Source organism: Pagrus major, chromosome 24 (assembly GCF_040436345.1).
Source record: "Pagrus major chromosome 24, Pma_NU_1.0".
Classification (NCBI taxonomy): Eukaryota; Metazoa; Chordata; class Actinopteri; order Spariformes; family Sparidae; genus Pagrus; species Pagrus major.
Window position 1 is genome coordinate 11,912,450 of NC_133238.1, and position 23,670 is coordinate 11,936,119.

Consider the following 23,670-nt stretch of genomic DNA (forward strand, 5'->3'; position numbering starts at 1 on the left):
ATCATCTATTATGTATTTCTATCTACATGCGTAAGGGAAGGCAGAGCAGGTTTTTTTACATCTGTCAAACACAGAAGCCATTTATAATGCTTTACATACGTGGTCATTTGTCCTACTGATTGGTTGGTCACACAAAAGGTAGATTTCAGTCGCCCCTTCTACACAGCCTACTGGTACTTTCAAGGCTTTAGAAGTGTTAGCTAAATGGGCTAAGCAGTAATAATAGTGTAAGTAGTACTAACTCTATAAAGTCGCTAACCTAGATATTCATAAATGAGTGACACACCGTATCAAATGCTCTCACAGAGATGATTAGCATCCTGTTGCCATGGAAAAAGCCAGTTCGAGTATCACTGGCGCTAAGAATAAGGTGGATAAAAAGTTTAAACATGAAATGCTATGTTCTGACCAAAGATCTGTGATGAGACAAGTTAAATGCATCTACTCCACCCAGCACCAAGCTCCGAGCACTCCGCCTTTTTTGTGCACCCCGCTCTGAATCTTTTGTCTCCTATGGATAAAAAAAGAAACCAAAAACTGAGCTATATGGACACGGACCCGTATGCCACCCTTGTTTAGTTCAGTGTAAAAAAAGCAAAGGGTATTTATTGCAGCAGAATTGCACGACCTCTAAAGAGCTTGTAAGTAACTGGTATAGTAAACCCACAAGACTTATTGGTAATTACTTATCCTCATTCTAACAACAAACCATTTATCCAGTGTAACTGCTACTGTGACACGTGTAAAATGATTTTTGAAACAGTTTCTCTCTCGCACATAAATGCGCCTCCAGCGTCTGTCAAACCTCCAGCACACATTCTCAAACACTAGCAATTAGACCGATCCCTGGAACGAGCAGACACCCAGAGAAACACTTCTTTTTTACCTTTTGTTATAGACAGATGTCACATGCTCTTGACTTTAAATAGACAAACACTCATGGATGCAAGCGACTGAAGATTTTTGTTTATTTTGGGTCAGTTTATTGATTAAAGTAGATTTTCTGCCTGTAGAATCTACAACCATGAAATAGCAATAGAAAATGTAAGCTCAACAGAAACAGTGACGTTAGGAATTAATAACAATTCATTTATATTTTCATTTTCACCCATCCTAATCTACACGATATGGCCACCCCTGGCTCTCCACATACTTTGAGTCATTTTAGTTTTACCTTTCAAGTTGTTTTTCATCTTTTAGACCAGGCCCCTTATTTTAAATTAATGGAAATTTTGATGCTACAGCGTACAGTGTTATGATCAGGCTTTGAAGCTTTGAGAATAAGCTTATTAGACATAGGCGCTGATTGTGGTATGCATTTTTTCTTGTAAGTCTGACTCACTGACAGAATTGCATCTGGAACAATACAGAGAGCTAATAAAAACTGGGTAAACATTTGTTTGAGTTGGCATGTGCATAATGACTACACAGTTATTTGATGCAAGCAGCAGAGAAAGTTGAGCTACAGAAGGATGCGGAGGTAATGAAGTATCTTCAGGCTGTTGTTTTGAACTTTGCTATTCAAAACTAGCAACTTTAACGACATTATTCCATATTCATAACACAATACTTCAAAAGTAGCCTTCACCTTCTCTTCTATTCACTTTTGAGCTTGCGTGAGAAGAATTACTCTCTCGCTGCAAGCTAATTTGGAAATGCAACGCAGTCCAAAATACATAAATCAAACCCGAGTTCTGAGGTAAGTCTACTGCCCAGAACAGAACAGGCTGGAGTTGAAGATCATTAATAAAAACATGCTTTGTTGTGCTTTGTGTCTGACATCATTGATAAAACAGACAAGCTCTTATTTATGCAAGGCCTTTCACAGCTTTTCTGAATGAACAACTCCATGTTGCTATGATCATATATGCCACAACCTCAAATTTGTATTTGGTATGTGATTAGGTATTCTGTTAGGGTGCTGTTTATTTCTGTAAGCAAGATAACCTTGAAGTTTCCGTTGGGATTACTTGTGCAAACTTTTAAAGACACTAAGTGAAGTCATTAAGATTGCCGATCAAACTCTGTGTATGTATTTCTGGTTACAAATTCTATTTCAAGATTATTCACCTCATCAGCTAATTCAGATAGGTCGTCCAAGGATGGGATATTTGATTTTCTCCTATCACACTGGATTCCAGCATATTTTTTCTGGTATTTTTAATTCAGCAGCGTCAGAATTAAAGAGTGACTTCACAGGAGGCTGAAAAGGAGCATTTCATTGCCATCTCTGAATGACAGTTTCAGGGCCATAAGATAAATCTGAGGGGTCGAGAAATGAATCATTTGTCATCATCACATGTTTATTTTGTTGTGAGTATTAGATTATTGAACAGTTAGTAAAATTAAACCATGTGAAATGTTTATTTGACATGTGTCTTTGGTGGAACTGCTAAAATCTAATCAAGATCTGTCATATAGATAAATGGCAATGCCAATGCTGATGTTTGGTAGATATAATGGTTACCATGTTGCCATACCATTTCTAATGTGTTAGCATGCTACCATTTGGCGTCTAACATTGGGTGTCAATAGTTAATTACAAAGTATTGGACAAATTATTATTGTTGGTCACAAAGGTCAATACAATTAATTTTAACGTCAGTGCCCACACCAATTTCATGGAAATCCAAAAAATAGTGTTGTCAAAAGTCAGTAGATCACCATTCACCGTCAGGAGACAATGAATGCCTCTACCGTCATGGCAATCCATCCAATGGTTGTTGCAATTTCAATCTGAATCAAAGCGGTGGAACAATCCAATGACTGTCATTTCCATAACTAGAGCCACACCAACAGCATGGCTTAAAACTGGTATTAAGTTGGTCAAACCATAGTCCTTCTAGGCAAGTCTTGCCACTCTCCAGCCATCAACACCAACTGGTAGTTATTTCTGGCTAACAAGACCAGGCCTCTATCTATATGAAAGGGGAAGGAGCCATAACTTCACTTTTGATGGTCAATTGGACTTAAAAAATGCACGTATAGAATCAGCAGTCAGATCTGATTAAAAAAATGCCTAAAAAGTTTGGTGACTTTGCCTCAAAATAAGCTTTAAAATGCTTTTTTCCCCACTGGTTATACTTCTTCTATGCATGTGCACGTTTTAATAACACCAGCTTCTTTTATGGCTCAATAGGGTGCCATAATCCCATCAGAGCACTTATACAAATTACCGTTTAATGTCTAATGTTTGAATAACCTCACCTACCATGGTGATCATGTGTATTATTATCTGTTGAAACTGTCAGTGCAACAACACAATTGGTTGCTACGTTTCCCGGACCGACTGTTATAAAGCAGACGATTGGCTTTTGGGAGGAAGGGGGCGGAAAATGTGTCACACAAAAACCATTATCAGGCATTACGACTTTTCTATTCAAAAGGCTTTAAGTGTTTGTCTCCTCTCTCATAACATCTCTGGTTAAATGTAGGAGTGAAAGGTTAACGGTGCTGGCATTTTTGTTGCACATACAGTATAATGACAGATTTAAAGGCCTACAGTTCAGTACAGAAGAGGGCAGAACAGAGTACAGATGAGGCCAATCAATTTATGAAACAACTAAAAAGAAAAAGCTTGAACTCCATTAATCTGAAAAGGCGTATTTGTCATCCACGCCTGATTTAAAGTGGATTTTAAAGAGTGTGTGGGATTTTAGTTCATGTTTGCATTTGTTGCGGTCCTCGACTCTGTAGGGCACCTTTGTTGTTGACTTTTTAAATCACTCTTTGTCAAAACTACTTTTACTTGAGTGGAAACACAAACATACACTTTATTCTGTCTTTGGTATGCAAAGCCAGATGTGCAGCGCTGCTCAAAAACGACAACCACAGAGGTCTTTTCCCCCTCTGCGTAGTTTGAAATGCAGGTTTTTTTGCGTGTCATCACGCTTAACGGTGAGTCGAGCTCCGCTCAACCATTGACAACACGCAGCAAGTGACAGGACAGACTTGGGGAAAAAGTGAATGGGAAGTATTTCTTCATAGATCAAGTCTGAGGTCTGTGTGTCAGCACTTTGGATTTCCAATTAAGGACGAAAATGACAAGATGGCTGACAAAGTGGATTGTTTTTACATTTTAAACATCAGCCTGGAATAGATTTTTCATAGAGAATGTCTCCTTGTATTCAAAGGAGCACTAAAATGGCTTTAAAAAGTTTGTTTAGTCCATATATCTGCATTTATGATGTTACAAAGCCTTTTTTATGCACCAATACATTCCTAATCCTGCTTCTTTCGATGGTAGCATTATAATTTATGAACTAGAAAATACAGCGTTATCCTCGGGAAAATCCTCCTGGGTGCTCTCCGTCACCTTTATTATCCTCCCTAATGTATTCTCTCAGGAGCCACCACACATTTCTCATTTTGACGTAATGACAGGTTCAACTCTTTTCTTATCGTTTCCACCTTTCTAACACTTAAAAGATTCAGGAAAAAATACCTGAAATACAGCACTGAGCGCGTTAAATCTGGAAGTAGGTGATTGAATGACGACACATGCCATGAAAGAATAATACCAAGCGAACATTGTCAATATGCAAAACAACATTCAGTATCTGTGTAATAAGCTGCAGAGCACATTCTACTGGAAATGTATGGGCGATGAATAGAAGGAGAAATGTGAAAGGAAATATCAGGCAAAGTGATTGTTTAGCTGGTGTGTGTGAGTGTGTGAGGTGGTGGTTTTTTGTATGCACGGTCGTACGGCTGCTGAGGGGACTGATTAGCGGCAACATCTTGTGCCAAGCTACTTCTTAGCTGTACTGATTTCACCAAGCTATCTGTATTCATTTATGCATGGAGCGACCGTGGAGGATGAGTGGTGTGCAAAACAGAATATTTTTCTTCATAGGCTCTCTCTCAGTATTCACTCCTGCTATCTCATCTGTCTCCTAAGTCCTATTCTCTTTGCCGTTTCGCTTCAATATTGGCAGAAATTACGTTTCATGACTCTCGTTTTGTCGTTCTTTTGTGTAGGATTCTGAACTAAAGGGGTACATTGTTGTTTTTGGATTCTTAATGCCACTATGCAGCCACCCTGCTGTTCAGGAACAGTCTTACTGTGACTAACAGCTAAATGACTGAGAGGGAGCAAAGCAAACGGCTGTGTGTATTACACATGATCATCAGGCTTTCAGTCCAATTCGCTCAATTATGGGTCTCCTCTTTGAGGCTGGTTTGAAAAAAGAAAAAAAGAAAACAAGGAAATGTGTGAACATGGCTTCAGAGCTGCTTTGTTGGATTAACAGATCAGTTATTTTGATTTCACAATATTAATATTTGAATTGTGATTATTTTCTATAAATCAAACTAGCTTTTCTTCTTCTCCCTCTACTTCTTTTTCTTCATGAAAGAAAGAAAGAAAAAAAATGCAGTTGCTTGATGTAGAGATCATGCCGGGGTGTTCACCAGTGGTCCAGACAAAAGTTAACTTCCAAGCAGACTTGCCTGCTGCTCTCCAAAAAAGTTCACCAGTATATCTGGGAATTCTTATAATAAAGTGTAGTATACTATGAAACTATTAGTATACAATATTAATATATTGTTAAACCCTATGAAAATGGACCTCCAGCGGACGGCGCCCTGCTGGCAGCAGAAGATTGTCGTTTACATGATCTTGTTGTAATCGATCTAAAACCAAAAAGGTAATAGCTAGAGCAGTCGATCTTTTTGGAGCAGGAAGCTTAGACTTTTGTCTTCCACCTAATCACGTTGTACATTCATTTCATTTCAAGAAATATAATGTAGGATTATTATTATTATTAGGAGGTTATTTCTACTGCAGAATTGAAATGAAGAGAGATGAAAACATATAATATATTTAAAGTATAAGAACTGTTAGTAAGTTGTGTCTAACAATGATTGACAACCCTTAATAATACTGTTGACAGCTGTGTAGCTGCTTAAGCTAATATTAATGTTAGCTTCACAAACTGACAGGACTGAATCCTGGACATCTCAGTTTAAAGCTCTTAATGATTATATGATGCGCTAACAAGTTAAACTTGGAGTTTCTCACAACACCATCTGCCAGTTGTCTGTCCTTACGCTCGACAAATAACAAGCTACCTGCTAGCTAATTGCCTGAAGTCAATGTGTAAATGGAATTCAGCCATTGTTCATTTATTTATCTACACCTGTGCTTTTCCCTGTTCAGGCTTGTCAAGACGTGCTCTGTGAAAAAGGCCTGTGAGTATATTAACAAGACAATGGTTGAATTTCTTTTGTGTTGTCTCTGCCAACTCACAGAGTTTAAGAAGTTAATAAGCTACAGCTGAGTTAATTTGTTGGAGACGGTGTTAGTATAGCGGGTGAAATCCACACTCACTAGCTCAAACTCTCTCTGTTGATTCTTGAATCTGAAAATTGATATTAGTAGAATACTAATCATTTATCATCCAATGTGCAGCTGTGAGACATTTTCTTTTCATTTTTTCTTTTTCTGAGGAGAGCTTTGTGTCTCCAATTAGAGATGACCGGGCTTAGCGTGCTGCGGAGCTCACAAATGGAAAACCCCATGAAGTCAGTCAAGAAGATTAGTGATTACTGCAGAGCTGTTGTGCTGCTGCCCATATATCCTGCACTAACACAGTAATAACGGCCATAGCACAAACCTTAATGCTTGCTCACTGCCACATTTGTTAACACAGGAACCTTAGCTGCTGAATCTGTCACTGGTTTGAAAAATGAACCAGCAAAGTTATGCATACTCAGCGAAACAGAAGAGAAAAGCAGCAGTCGCTGTAGGCACAGTGGCAACACCTTGGTGGCTTTTCAAACTCCCAGCGACAAATATATTGCAAAGATATTAACATGATAATTAGCATTTCACCTCTGGTGGTTCCAATATTTAATAAAATAAGATTTGATCAAAACACCTGCAGGCGAGAAAAAGACTCACGCATAATAAGAATTTACCTGATCAATATTCATCATACTGTGGACGCTGGTTATCTGGCACTCAAATTAACACACATTTGTCTCTCAAAAGGAAAATCAAAATCCTTCCAGTCCACACCAACATATAACACGCAGTTCACAGTGCACTCCTGGCTCCACAATGCTAATGCTGCAGTAGTTAATTCACTATCCTGCCTCAGCGGAGCAGCAGCAGCTTAGAAAAATGTGTCTAGTTCAGAGAGGTAAGCCAAGTGTCCCATTGCTCTCATTAACCAACTAAATAATGATGACAGTAATGACAGTAACTGTAAAACCAAACCAAATGGACACACAGGTGACCAATTAAAGGAAACACCTGGATAAATGAGCAGAGAAACAACTCATGCAGATGCTTCTATTAAATTAATCAAGTGCCTTCACATTTTATGGACTGAATTCATGAATTAACTAGAATAGTACTCAGTATTTGTAATACTTAAAAATTTTTGTTTCAAACATTCAAAAGTGACTTCAATTATTAACAGAATATGAATAAATATCAAGTTTGACATTATGTTATGGAGCCACTCCCTGCCAGCACTTCCCGCCAGGTCCCCCTAGTTCTGGGCCTGAAAACCTCCTCCAAGAAGTTCGTATCTCCTGTGCGAGCTTTGTAAACAGCAACAACACTCCCGTGGTGGTCAGAGCTCCCAGTTCGGACCGCTAGCTGCACCGCTAACTGAGCTAACTAGCTAACTGTGGCTATAGTTAGAGTTAACTCTCAATTCTTATCTATTGCACCTGCCCCAGAAGTTAATGGTGTCTATTCTGAGCCCATGGTGACGTCTTAACATGTGTTGTTTTGTCCGACAAACAGTCTGAAACCAAAGAGATTCAGTTTGCTGTCATAGAGGACAGAAAACCATTTGATAAGCACTTAATTCTTGCCATTTTTTGCTTTGAAAATTGAATTCAACTACTGATAGATTATAAAAACAGTTGCCAATCAATGTTATGCTGATCAACTAAATTAATAAATCACTTACGGCTTCAACTGAAAATTGGTCCCTTGCAGCCTGCTATCTGATTAATAACCCTGAAATGCAACATTAATACTAACTACAGATGGAGATGGAGGCGATTTACACTAAAAAGCCAATTTACTCGACACAACTCCCCTCGCTGACATGGTGCATCAGTTAAAGGTGTGTGCAGTATGGATGACAGTGGATGTCACACATGCATGGTCTGAGTGTGCACTAGTGGGTCCATCAGCAGAAAAATCATTAAATTGTATTACAGCTTGTCCTCAGGCTTAACAAAAGGCTCATGTAGCATAATGGAAGCTGGAATCCACATAATTGTGCTGTATTGATAACTTTCTGTTATTGACGAGCATCAAGCAGTATGCCTATACTGTTGTAAAGTCCCAGGCTTTGCTGTTGTTTTGTTCATCTGGAAAATGTGATGTTTAGAATACAATAGCTAAATGATGCACTGCTGGATCTCTGCACACCCAGAGGGAGGTATCAGAAGCAACAGTGTTAACAGCCGCCAGCTTTGTATTCATAACTGAATACAAAAAGACGCTGGCTTCAAACTCTGCATCCAAATGGAGCTACAAACGGCACATGGGCCATTAAGGAGCGAGCTGTAATACAACCCCTCCCTGGCACACCAGCATCTTTTGATTTATTATTGGGCTAAACTCCTCACTGTACGATGTCGCAGCCATGCTGATGTATCCCTGGAGACGCATTGCAATAAAATGAACTGCCATTGTTTTCTTGCAGAACTGTACAAATTGCCTCATCAAAGCCACAACATGGGTCCTCCACCTCTAGCCATTAATCAGTGAAAGAGACGTAGGCGCCACAAACTGCCTTTGCATTTTCCTGAGCTGAGAAGCGCATCGGGCTGACAAGTGTTGTTGTTTCCATGTTGTACTCGGGGAGTCAGAAAATGAAGACCAAGTAGCGCTGTCAAGGCCAGATGTTTTAAAGCCGGGATATCTGAATTTAGTCTTCACACTATGTTTTATTCAAATGATATGGATTCAGTTTCAGGTTCTGAGTGACAGCGATGGGCTCTGCCAGTGTTAAGCCCTGACCTGCGAGTCAAAGACAAAGACACCGAGCTAAGTGTCTCCTATTAGACACGCCGTTGTTTCAAATGACATTCTACGATGGAAATCTCGCCACCGCCTTCACCCTAAATATGGAACGGATCCATAACTGAACGACACCACTTTGGGAATAAATTATATGTGCTGCGGGCTGAATCCTAATGACTGTGTTAACCTTTGCTAACAAAGTTCCGTTGACATTCACTTTTCAAAGAGGAGCAAGGGAACGGGCCTTCTGTAATTTCCACTTCCACCCCAACTGTTCTTTTAATAATTTCCCATCCTTGTGATCACAGTTTTTCATTTTCTAATTGGGATGAGAGTTGTGAGGACGAGACACTTGAATTTCATTAAATTACCAAAGATGGATTTAATTCCACACGCTCATGTGCAGCATGATTGTGCTATTTTTTGCCCAGGCATGTGTGAGATCTTGAACTCTAATTGTGTGTGTGTGCATGAGGAGGGGGAGGGGGAACCTTTCTATGATTGGATCATACAGTTCTTCAGTGCGCTGAGGAGCTTTTGGTAACATGTATGCAGCAAAAGCTACCTCGGATAACCAGGCTTGTGTTTCCACTGCAGCACAGAGGGTTTATATGAAGTGTGAGTTATGCAAAAAGCCTGTGACACAACAGGATTTGAGCTCCACTGCTCTTATACAACAAGAGAAAAACAAACAAGCTATCCCCCTGAGTCCCAGCCTGCGTGGCCAGTTAACCTGAAAACACAACGTTCAGACGGGCAACAAATGAAACTTTCTGTATGGCTGAGTCCTCGCACACACTGCAGAGTTTGTCTTTTAGCTTCACACTGATAGAAGTATCATTATATCTGATAATGAGGCATTTGAGATTTGTCTAATTTCTGTGGTTAATGTTGTGCTGTACTATTGTAGTGGCAAAGGATGCACACACTGTTAGGGACTGGAAATGCAGATCGGTCTTGAACCGGCCCACTATTCCTATTGTCAATACGTCACTCATTTTTTTGTTTAACATTCTGCATTTTCAGTTTGCCTACTCTTGAATTATTGTATCCCAATGTGTAGCTGTCCATTATGACTATTTGTGCAAACAGGTTAAAAAGCTCTGAAGAGTGGGCTTCCTGTGGCAAAGCAAAAAAAAAAAACACAGCTGACCCTAATTGGTGACCAAATGGGATGATACACCTTATATTTGCAGGTTACACGGTGGTTTGGATTGTTTACCACCTGCACCGCCAGTGGCTCGAGTTGGCAATAGGTTCAGATGTCTGAATAGCCCAGACCTTATAGGCTGACTGTGAAAGCAGCTTATTAGGACTGATATTTTCGTTTGGCCGTAGTAACTGCTATGGCAGAAAAGGAGAAAGTCAGGTGTAGTAGTATGAAGAATGACAAAGCTCACTTAAGGAGGTGAACGGGGATGGATAGTCGGGTGAAAGAAGCACAAGGCTTTCACCAAGGAGAGTGCTGCTCATGTCCAGTGTGAAACCAAAAGTCAAAGGGATTACAACCAAGCATGACAAGATCTACTGATGTGTCAAGCCTCACTTAATCCAACTCTCTGGTCTTAAATGTTTACCATTCATGTGCTTACTTATCTGATGTGTTACCCATTTTTGAAGCTACCACTAAGTCACTGATCTTAACAAAGTAAAATGTGGATAAATATATGAAATTCAAAAGGGAATGAAATGATGTGGATCAGTTTTATTTTGGGACATTTTCTCCCCATCAGTATGCTCTGGCAGAAGAGTAAGAGTTTATTTTAGAATCCTCAAACGCTCCCTTTGATTAAACCAAGGAGGGCACAGCTGAGTCAAACTATGTTTTCAAACTGGCTTCATCCATTTCCCAAAAATCCCTAAAAGATTCTTTCTGTGAACCTCAGCCTCTAAATCCTGGCTGCCAATCCAGCTACAATCCCTCTCACACTGAGAGCTTTTCACATAAAAGAGCCGCTTCCCACAAATTCACTAAATATAAACTGTGATGTCACAGTGTGGGCTTTGAAGAGTTATGTCCGGGCTTGATTGCCGTCCGTTTCTCATAATTACCGTGTCGCACTTGTTGCCCACAGAGTGCGGCTCGTCTTCCATTGGGGCTGTCGGTGGCTCACCTCTATCAGCCGAGCTGGCTGGAAAATCAGCCAGGGAGAGGGAGAAAAATGCGCTTGCATGCAAGTGTCTCACCTCAATAAACACGAAGAAATGTAAATGGAGAGGGCACTGCTCTGGTGTGCGTACCACAGATGGTGACATCTGCCTTGCAAAACTTGTGGTGAGATTGAGGCGAGGCATTGCATTATACAGGTCTTGAAGAAAAGGAGTTAAACTGACATTTGAATTTACTTTCCTTGAGCCTCAAGTTTCCCATAGCGACACAGCTTTGCCAGTTATTTGAGAACTCGGCTGTCAAATAATCCTTTTTATCAATTTGATCAAAATGTCATGTTCGTCCAAAAATGTCACTTCAATAGTAACCTCTAATGAAACCTTCAAAGAAAGCAATTCTGACAGCGAGGGGTTGAAAATGATCTCAACAATGCCGTTCGATGGAAACCAATATAGTGACAAACATTAGCCACAGCTGCATTAATCTAGGGCTTTTTAAGGCTTCTGATAGATACAGTGTAAAGAGTATTATGAAGGAATATACACTGGAGATTATGCCACTAATCTGTTCTGACAACCACACTGTCATTGATTTTTAAAGGCCCAATCTATAATCCAAAAGCTCACAGAGGGGATGCCTCGCTGCTGAGAGGCTTCTGTAAGCATTCATTCATTCATTGTCAGGAGTCTTAATACAAATAATGACAGCTGGGATTGTTGATAACAAGTTTCTGATGTATAATAGAATACAAACGTGCACACTAGGAGAATATAGCTCAGACTTTTGTATTAATAAAGAGCAAAAAGCAAATTCTTCTGCCTCTAATCCATCTTTGAATAAAGGCAATATCTACAGTGTAAGTGACATTTTAAAACATGCTCTGGGGCTTATGGGATCTTCAGATGGAGAGGACTGTTATGGTTGAACTTTGGCCTTCACAATCTGTATTGATTAGAATGAAAAATAATATCTGTATATGGTCAATAAATAGAATCAAATGTCAACCCTGTGACAATTAAGTTTAATTTGGTATCGATCCCATGAAAGCTGACTCTACCAGAGCCCGAGAAATACATCAGCTGGCCAGTATTATTGGCCGTTATTGGTCTATCACAGATATATCGTGTTTGGCAACATGCGAGATATGTAATTTTAATTTTTAAATTCCCAAGAAAGATTATTGTTATTGTTATTTTGGACAACAGAGTTTATGTAAAAAAAAAAAAAATGTGCTTGCAAGAATTTGCTGCTTTTCTTTGCCATTGAAGATAGTAAATGGTGAAATTGTCGCGAGCATTTTCAAAAAATTTTTCCACAGAATGGCTGTGTGGGAAGAGCGAGGGCAGACTGTCCACTCGTTAACAGAATTTGGATGGCGTTGTTCTCGCGGATGGATTAATAAAAATAAAAGTAGCTGATAAAATGCTTAAATGGGTCGCAAAATATACTTGGCCGGCCATTAATAAACCAGTAAACTGTACGTGTGGGAAACACTGTTTTATAGACTAAATGGTTCATCGCTTCATCATGAAAATAATGGGCCGATTAAGTGAAAATAAAAATAATCGTAACATGCAGCCCTAGTCTCAAGTGTTTGATAACTACATTTGAGGGACCATTACATAAAAATTGTTGTGTTCATTGGCCAATTGCTCCCTTATATCGGTATCAGCCCTAGAAATCCAGTATCGGTCAGGCTCTACTTTTCACTGGCCTGATTGGAAACTAAAAGGCCAAAGAAGTAAGCAATTTAATTATATCTTTGGGTTAATACAGTAAAATGAAGTTAATAAAGCTAAAAAAAGATGATTCAATAGCAGCCAATCACTCTCTGTCTTCTGTCGGAAAAAGCACAATGCTTCTCTTTTCTAGCTTTAGCAGATACAGTATGTATTCATGCGACAATGACAGCAAAACTCTTTTTGGAATGATTCTCTTTGTTAGGAAGACATGCTTTCACTGGTTGCAGATGAAGGAGGAGGAGATGCCTGTCGCAATTAATATCACGCTACTTTTCAGCAGCCTGTTTTATTATGACACAGGCCTATCATTTGCTGGAACACGAGGAACCTCTGGGTGCCAAAGACTGAAGCCTGGCATCCGTCTTTGCTCCCGAGACACCTGTAACACTGGCGTCTCCGTAAGGTCCAATCCATCCGTTTTCATTTTTCTCCATTAATCTCCAGGCCTAGTAATTCAGTTTTCATTTGTTCCTCATCTTGCAGGCTGCTGAATGCCAAGCCGACGTAGCGAGGCTCGTGCCAGATGACTGCTTAGCTCTCTGCAGGTTTTCTTTTTTTTTTTCCACAGACAGGAAGCCGGGGGACAGATTAGGCTAACCGCAATTACAGGAGAACAGTGAAGGGGAGGATTCTCTTCGTTTGTTGTGGACCTCGACTGACCCTGACTAGTATCTGTGCACCTGGCCTGTCCCTCCTGGGCTCCTGTACTTCACTCAATTAGTGAAGATCCTTTATTGCACCTGTGCCTCCCATTCACCACTCTGTGCCTGCCCTTTCTCTTACTCAAGATGGCAAACATCCAAAAGCCCCTTTATCATTGTCTCTCTTTTTATCTCTCTCTTTCTCCTTATGTCGCTGATATTTAGACTGCAAACGGTTATCAAAAATAGATACTTTGAATTATTCCTGCAGCACCTGGGAAAACACGAGATCTCTGTGCGCTGCTGACGACAGGTGGGTTGAAAGCTGTGGAGACGATAAGGAGAAAACCGACTTCAATCGAGTGCGACTGCCAATCTTATTTTTCAAGAAGTTCCATCCTAAAAATAATCCCAGTTGACCTCTGAAATCAGTTTATGAGAGGCAGCCTCTTTTGCATTACAGATGACTGCCGGGAGCTGAGAAACGAGCCAGTCTCCACTATGATTCACACATTATAACCACACCGTGCTTTGGCCTATCACGTTTAGTTGGCCGTGAGGAAGTGACTCCCACCGACTCTTTATCATGAAACACAAGCCCCCGTGAAATTGAAGAAAACACAAACTACAGATAACACGAGCAGAGCACGTAAATTCACAGCACGCCCTGCAGCAGAGAGCTGGAGGGGATTTATGGACTTGCAGTTACACTATAGGGTGTTTTAGTCCCTTTGTGTCCGCCGTAAAAAGAAAATACACCCCCCTAGTTTGTTTTGTGCTGAGTTTGTGTTTGTGCAGTGTTTTGTTGGAGGCTTGATAACAGAAGCAGGTATAATAAAGTAACGGAGAAGCTGGGATAGCTGGGGCTGTGGAGCTTAAGATAACCACACCACTGTTTACATATTATATGACTCTTGCTCACAAAATCGCCACCTTTTTCTGCATAAAAGATAAAGATAAAAAAAACTGCAGAGATTGTGTAAGTAAGGGGTTAACATGGCCCTTATTTTCTCTATTTCAAGTTCAAGACGGGTTATTTTCAAAATCACATTGAAGACACTTCTACAAGTGTTCTTACAGTACACCCATGGGCTATTAAAATGAACAACAAAACAACACAATAAAAAATGTTGCCCAGCGCCATAAAACCGCAGGTGACAGTTAACTACTGAGCCGTAGAGTGAGTTACAAAAGCATAAGCAAGACACAATGAACTAAGCATAAAAGAATATAAAAGTTCAACCAATAAAGCATAAGTCAATAAAAGGAAAAACAGAGTGTAAATGGGCTCATAAAAAGACTTTGCATAAAATTTGATTTGCAGCTAGGTTTAAAGGAGAAGACAAACTTAACTCATCCCAGGGGTTCGGTAGGGAGTTCTAAAGCTGAGCTAAAGGTTACTGCAAATAGCAGTGTGAGGTTAAAGGCACTGGTTTTATTGGGTTTTAGACGGATGTACAGATGGGTATCACCACGTCATCAGAATATTGTGGTGGAAAATAATTTGATCAGGAGTATCTTGTAGATGAGAAATGTACTGGGCCAAGAACTGACCCTTGAGGAACACCACAAGAAAATAAAGCATGAGGAGAAGGTATTTAGCCTGACCAACGACAATCGACAAAACAACTATGGGTGTAAATCACCAGTTTCATCACGTTAAAATATTGATTGATTCTTTGGACAACTGCACATGATATCACAAAGTCTGCCACGATACAGTTTCGATTTCATTCAATTTAGGGGCCTGTGATTGATGATTGATGATCAAAGCCAACATCATATGTCTGTTTAATGCAATCAGTTACACAAGAACCTGCCTCCCTCTATTTTGTGCTTTTGGCAAAAAAAAAAACCCAACAACACATAAATAAATATAATCCATTTAAAATCCAATTCATTCAATCCATTCATTTTTTTTAAGCCTGCATGCATGTTTTTTCAGCCTACCATTGTTGAAACAGAACAGCTTATATTGCCATAGTGATAGCAACAAGTTAGCAGACTGCTGAGTCAGATGCCCAGGTTTGTCATGTTTTATGAATATTTTATCTCAAAATGACCCATCTGTTCTATTTTCTCTGAAGTATTTCCAAACTGCTGATTTATTCCTGAAAGCAAAGTAAATATCCTCATCACCTTGTTCTTCACTGCTTGCCATTGTCACACTGTCTAGTGTTGGCACTATTTGAATGACTTGGAAGGAGCGGCACTCAGACCAAACAGTGACACAGGAAATTTCAAAATAAAGATGGCAATATGGATCTATGTTTTCACTTTACATCGTTTATAATTGAGCATTGATTACCAAATCTATATATCATATATATTTATAGATAGTTAGATATAGATATACATATATATATCCACACTGATGGATTGTTACATCCACTGACAACATTTCAGATCTAGATCGACCCAAAGTGAAAGGTGCAGTCTTTGTTGATTTTGTGTGTATCAGTCCATTCACAGCCTTTTTGCTTTAAATTCAAATGTAGGAATCAATCTTAATATCAGAGAAAACATCTTTGATGAGAGCCTGGTTTGCATCATATAAGCAGTCAGAGGATTTCCCATGTGAGAAAAAGCTTTGATTATCCCACAGGCTGGGTGTCATTGGTCTTACATTTAATTTGTTTGATTGTCACTAATTCACATCATAATGGAAGTGCGTGTTAATCGGTAATTATCAAGCAATTACTTTACTGACATAATGTGCATTCAAATCCCAACTGAAAGATTTAACCACAGCAAAAATTCCAACCTAGTTAAATTATTTCACTATCTAAATGGAAAACATTTCACTACATTTTTCTTCAGCATGTTAAAAATACTTGTTAGCTATTTTAATTGGGTTCACCAATGGGACACAACACACACAATTTCAACAAAGAGATAGAAAAACATGGAGAATGACACTGAAACCTGCTGTAACTTAACAACAAGTTAGGATTACCAGCAGGTCGAGGCTTCTGGGAGACCGCTCGCTGTTAGCAAATACTGCCTGGCCTGTTATTATAGAGTCCTGGCTGTTCTCATCAGCATTCACTCTGGGGAGCACCTGCTGCTGAGGTGGATGCTCCACGAGTTATTGGATTGCTAATCTCTTCCTGGGAGGCCTTTTCAGCCAGGCGGACAGATGAGGGTGGAAAAGGCAATAAGCCATCTACGGGGAGCAGCTGATGATAAACTTGAGTGAGACGGCGGCAACAGAGGGCGGCTGAGGCGGGGGGGCGGGGATGAGGAACGTATGTCCATATACATGGCTGAGTTGGGGAGGGTGACTGTCTGGCTAGCTAGGACACGCCTGCCTACTGATTTCCTTCTGCACCGCCACAGAGTTATTGCTTTTATTTGACAAGGCCTCCGCTTTCTCCTTCAATAGATCATAGCACTCGATAAAGTGATGGGGGGGGGGGGGGGGGGGGGGGTTTCGGGCGATTGGGGAGGAGGAGGGGGCTTGAATCTGGATCTGCCATCTACATTGCATGCTTCCTATAGCCCGAGATGATCTCCTGCAGCACTGATTGCTCTCTTAATGGTGATGAATGCACAGGAAATGGCAGGCCTACTGCCACAGATTCAGTGATGGAAAGGAGTAATAACGCTACATCATGGGACCCAGAAAGCACACTGTCATCATGGAAACACTAAAATAAGTAATAACAGTCAGATGAAAGGGGATGCGCTCACAGTTAAACCAGATAAGACGAAAGGTGGAGCATACACATAAACTTTACGGCTTCTTTCTTTTAGCCTGGGTGTTTGTCAAGTCAAACTTCTAGATGCCAACCATGCTTGATATTAACCGCTGTCCCAGATAACAAAGATGCCCAAAAGGCTTCGACTCAACTGATTCGGAGCTGTCCCAGATGAAAGTTGACAAAAACATGATGAAATCTTGGGTCGTCAATCAGAAACAATGCCTCTGCGCAGTGAGACACTGACGGCCGATTTAGAGCTTTGGCAGCCACAGACAGGCTGAGTCAGAGTCGCTCTCCTCCTCATCCCTTGTTGCATAGAAGTGCCAGTTCTGCGGCCAAAGCTTGTTTACTGTGTCGCCACATTTTCACCACAGTGCTGCAGTCACCAGACACTCATCACACAGTCTGACATACCTCTAGACTTTATTAGAGCAATCTCATTCCCCGTACAATGGACCTACTGCTGAGATGAGGTAGTTTCTTCTTTATTTTGGTTAGCTTATGAACATGGGAACATGGCATGACTGGCACAATAACAATGAAACAGAAACCCCAGAAGACAAGTGCTAGCAGCATAGCTCCAGGAACAGCAATGTCAGTCTGTCAGCCTGTCATTCGGTCGGTCCATCACTTTGGTTGGGACTGAAAATGTCTTGAATAGGGCTGGGCAATATGGGCAAAATCAAATATCACAATATTTTTGACCAAATACCTCAATATTGATATTGTGACAATATTGTGCACTATTGGTACTTTCACAAAACATTAACACAATGAGATTTTTTTGATAAGGAATCATCAGGAATGTGGAAATAATGACTGAGTGGGTATGTATTATTATTATTATATCATTTAGACGGCAGCTGTAGTTGACGTATCTTTATTGAACATGATGGATTAACAGCCAAGCTTTTCATCATCAGCGCTGGACAAAATGGCCAGTAAACTGTAGCTCACTGCCATACATTTCTACTATGTGTCCTATTTGGCATGCATGGGGACAGCTGCGTGCTCTGCTTTGAACCTGCAGGACTATTGTGGCATCTTTAGGCGTCACAGCACATCAAACACATCTCGGAGGCTGTAGGGAGTCCGAGCTGCAATCCTACAAACTGCAAAGCAGGACTATCATCCCCTGGTTCATTACACAGGGGCTGTTTATATTCAATGTGAATAGGAGAGCTGTCAGGGCAGCAGCAAACAGATGATGGTGAGCCAGGCTGTCCTGGTTTCGCTCTGTATAATAACAGGTGAATGTGTCCGTCATTATGAGTTTTGTGTTGTTGCTCTCTATGACATGATAGAGCAGGGATGACACAGCAACAACGCAACAGCGATGACTCTGCTGAATGAAACGACTCTGCGACAACGTTTTCCCCACGGCAGAGTCTTGCCAGAAAGGTCACCAGGTGTCCGCGATCGAGCCAGCGCTGCTTTTCCCTTCAGGCAAGACGGATGATGACAGTGATGAATGAATGAAAAATGATCCGAGTAGCAAGATCACCTGCTGAGCTGTGGAGCGGGACAACATCCAATCAGTATGAATCAACATGAAGGAAATGGAGTTTATTCCGAATTATTGCAGTATCATTGTTTTTTTGCTTTCATGTGCAATTATGATCCTCGTTGTTGTTGCAGTATTCACTGTTTTTCTGGGAATTTTCTTTATAAAGTGTTATCTGAAGATGAAACCCAAAGAAGATAAGAGAAGGAAATGATCAACGCAATTATTGTCAATATCAGTGACAAAAAAACTACTGTATCTTCTCACAAGCAAACAAAGTACATGCATGTCTGTAATGTAGATTCACTGCATATTAATGGCCACTCTTGTGCAACTAAAAACCCATGGCGCCTGAAGCTGATTAAATATGAAGAATCATCCAGAGAATGTAATCAACCGCATTGTGAAAAATGCATGGGGTTCACATATTAGAGAGGACGCAGTGTGCAGAACACACATCAGCGTGGCCCTGTCCCATTATTTTTTCCTGTGAAGGCGACCAGATAAGACAGAGATTCCTGAAGTAATCTGAGCAGATAAAAGGATCTTTAGGGCTCCAGCTCCACACAAGTCATTTATCATTTTTCTCAACCTCGCATTCATGTTGCAAAGCATGTCTGCAGTCAAAACTCAGCGGCTAATGGAGCGCTACATATGGTATTCAAATCTTTCCGCAACATATTTACAGGCTTTTCTGGGAGAGATAAGTGTGTGCATCGCTTGCCTAGAGTACAAAAATAACAAAGCATTGCCCTGAATGCCTGAGAATAAACACGCTCCAAGAAATGATTACACCAAACAAACCTCGAATGTGTTTTGCCTCTATCCCCATGTCTTCCTTGGTGCTCAGGGGGAAGAATTGTTTTTATTTTCTCTGCGCCACTTTGAGAGTACAGTCAAACAACAAATAAACTACGCCTGGTGCAATAAATAAGAAAAGAGAAATTGACTGTGCACACTTGTTCAGATATACTCCCAATACTGCTTTTCATTTGTCAGGGTTTCAGCCACATGGGCTTTTGTGGTGATCATAACACACATCTACTCGCTGCTGTTTTGTTGTTTCATGTGCCAAAAGGGCTGCAGATTAATTTTCAATTAATCTTTTTGTCTAGAAAATGTCAGAAGATGGTGAAAATTGGCTGTCACAATATCCCAGGGCCCAAGCTGATGACTTCAAATGTCTTCTTTCATATTTATATATTTGATTTGTTATCAAAGAGCTGCAAGAAAACCAGCAAACATTAAAATTTTGAGAACAGGAGGAAGGGATTTTTTTAGCGTTTTTGCTTGAAAAATTACTTCAATGTAGGGCTGACCCGAATGTTTTGAAGCTTCAACCGTTGCCATGGTAATCTACATCCAAATCTATATTGGAGTGCTTCTTCATTCTTTTTCTTTTTTGAAAAGGAAGTGGCCATTGTGTTTGCTGCATTGAGAATGAAGAAAAAAGTGATAATCTATAAACTCAGACAATGAATGATCCTATATCAAAATCTTTACCTTATTGTTTCACCTTTATTTCCCACGCATATTTACTTTCTTCACAAAGTCCAAACTGGTCAAATATACACACAAATGTATAAATATAAGATGATTGGTTGCATCTGAACAAGTGCATGTACTCCACTTTTCTTCAACTCCAAGGTAGGGATAATAAAAGTTAGAAAATGGAACAAGAGCAAGACTGTGCGGAATAAAAGTCTTCTCTTATTATCATTTCAGACAGCTTAACTCATTGTTATTTGACCTCTGAAGGCCTCCCTCACAGCTGTTCCCGGGAAAGAAAAGAATAAATAAGACAAACCACTTTGAAAACACAGTACGGACATTACAGACACTATTACACATTACACACTCCACTCCTGTATGTGTTGTATCTTTCCGCATGAACACTTTAAGAGCATACAGGGGTCCAAAAATGACAAATATAATAGATTTTATTCTTGCAGTTTATTGTTAAGATTATACTGTGAACATAACTTTGTTTATATTAACCAGACCCTGGTTATTTTCCTCTGAGAACAGCTTGTTTATTCAGTTATGGAAAAAACAAACATTTCTGAGTTTGTATTATTACCTCATTATTAATACTGTAATTATTGAAAATTCTGAGTTTGAATTTCTTCTCCAAAATTACAGAGTGCCCCTTTAAGATATCAGACCAAGATTATTTTAATTGTTATGGCTAAAAGAACTTTGAATCTTTCATGTACAATCTGTTTTAGACAGCCCGCCAGTGATTCATCGCTCTGACACTACAGGCATCTGCAATAAAAATGTTAGCTGGTGACGCGCTAACTCAGCAACTCAGCAACACAGCAGCTAACAAAACTGAACATGGCTGACCACTTTAAAATGAAATGTTCCATTGTGTGGATAGACTTCACCAAAGTTAAACAAACAACTGCCACATGCACTATTTGTGGAAGGGTACTTGCAACGGAGAGCGAATAACAAGGATGTTGCTTGAAACAGTATTTCACAGCTGAAATGGTGGTCCAAAGGGACACAAATACTTTTGAAATTGGTGCTGCACAACCAGAGAAAACAGAGAAAAGGGCTGTGGTAGTCCGTTTTGCTCAAAAGGTAGAAAACCTATGACAACCACAATGCACTGCGCGACAGAGAACGGATAAACTCTCCCCCGATGCGGTTCTGTGAGTTGGGCGTTGCTTGGTTTTGGCTTAGAGACCATTTTGAAACAGGAAGTAGAAAGGCGGCCAGATTGAGGTTAACGCACTTTCTTGTTGCGTGTAATTTAAATGAAGAAAAACATATAATCATTCACATAATGTTTTTATATAAAGAATTCAATGAAAACGTATTGTTGGGTGCACCTAAATTACAGCCTGGGGGCACCTACATGAAAAAGTACGGTGCACCAGTGCAAGCAGGGTGAAAAACTAGTCTGGAGCCCTGATTAAAAAAAAAAAATCTTTCCGAAAACATTTTAGCCGAGTTCTTTTAGCCTACATTTTCACAATACAGTAATAATATGGCAGCCACTGTACTACGGCTAAATTGTATGCTTTAAAATATGTTTCTGAAAGCGTTTTAGGTGACAAATAGGCAGTGTAGTAACAGAATCCTGGTTTAAAGATTTTAAGCACAGCCTAGTTTTGACAGTTTGATCGGAGATTGGAGAAACGCCCCTTACTGCAGAAATACAATCTGTAGTTGATTCAACGGTCCTAAAGCACATTTGCAAATACTACCAAAGTTGTAGTGATACAAAGCTGAGTCCTGATATTTTTTACACCTTGAAGGACGAGTGCTCAGCTTCAGCCTACAGTCTGTGTTGCACTGTACTCTGTGACCCGTCAGATTCTGTGGCCTGTAGAAGTGCACAAACAATTTCACCTTCAGGTAATGTTTAGTGCATCCTGCATGCAGAATCTTCTCCGAGCTGACATTTGCTGAATGAAAAAGTAGAATGAATATTATTCCCAGTGTGTTGTTTTTACCTCTGCTGCTGCAGCACAGCACAGGTTAATGAATGTCACAGACAAAATATGTGGTGAAAGCCTTACATATTGCCAGTGTTACACAAATAGTTTTCAGAGACGAGATGTCTCCGATCCTCCCCAAAAAAAACACTGCATGACATTTGATAAGAAATTTAAAATTATTCCAATTTGATGAGCAGATTCAGATTCCTTAAAATGCTTTTGAACAACTCATCAAACACACAAACCGAGGAGAAAGTTGGAGTTCACATGATTAGCTGATTAAGCTATGATTTGATCAACAGGAAATTGATTTTAAACTGTTTTGATGATCCATTTATCATTTCCAGCTTCTCACTTGTAAAGACTTGCTGCTTTTCTCTGACTTATGTGATAGTGAACTGGATGTCTTCGGGTTTTGGACTGTAGGGTCAAACAAAACTTAACTTTTATGGCTACTTTTATAGCACAAACAAAAATAACTGGCAGATTTATTGATGCAGTTGCAGCCCCACAAAATATGAAACTCTCTTGGCGGAAGTAATAAAGAAAATTCAACCGAATATAAAGCTGTTTTCCAACTTTCCTGGGAATAATGCCGCCTTTTTGCAATCATGTTTCAATAGCATGAAGCGCACAAAATAGCACAAAACCTTCACGTTCACATAAAGTGGAATATAGACATGAATTCGACCTTTACAGCCTCGGCAGGGATATAAGCATATCATCCCACTGTGTGCATACGTTAAACTGCAGCTTCACTTCATTAACAGGAGCGCATCACCATCAACTGTTTGATAGGAAACATCTGCTCGGTCCAAGTTTATTCTCTGGGTCTGTCAGTTTCATGTAAATATAGTTTTCCTCTTACTGATGAGAGCCGAGCCGGTTAACAAGACCAACTGGGATAAGACGGGGATCAGATTTGCTCCACATTAAAGCTGCCTGCCCTCGAAATCAATCACATTGGCATCATTTTGAGAGGCAAATGTCAGATTTACATACAGGCCTCGAAGGATAAAAATACTTAAACATGCATCAAGTGTGTCAAACATACCTGAAATAATTGGTCCTGCATTGAGTTAGTTTAAGATTATTGATCTCTTGTCGGATGTGCACAGTAGTTACATTCTTTATAATGAGGCCTCGGAGTTAAACACACCATTATTCAATTGGGTGCGTACAGCAAGATATGAATACCACCTACAGAATGACAGCGATAGCACAAAATGTACATACAGCCTCCACAAATGAAATAATCTTCTGTGGTGACTGAGGGGTGAGCTGCTCCGTATATAATTAATTTAGCCCAAGAACTTGAAACAGCATGACTTTGACTCCTCATCCCAAGAACCCTGCTGCATATGAATATCAGTATGGAACCACGTTGGGCTTCCATAAAGAGGATTAGAGAGAGGAGGGGGGGATCAGACAAAAAAAAGAAAAATTATAATGCTTTTTCTTTAGCATCTGCCGGCAAAACGAAAAGAAACAGCAGTTGCACAATGCTATTGTCCAAAATGTC

The 23,670-nt window shown here is 40.0% G+C and overlaps 1 protein-coding gene across 1 annotated transcript in view; it reads right to left on the reverse strand.

The window, feature by feature from the left end:
* The window catches only part of LOC140992214 (beta-1,3-galactosyltransferase 1-like), a 101,070-nt gene that overhangs the window by 69,615 nt on the left and 7,785 nt on the right, over positions 1-23,670 (reverse strand). The gene's annotated exons all lie outside the window — the stretch shown is intronic.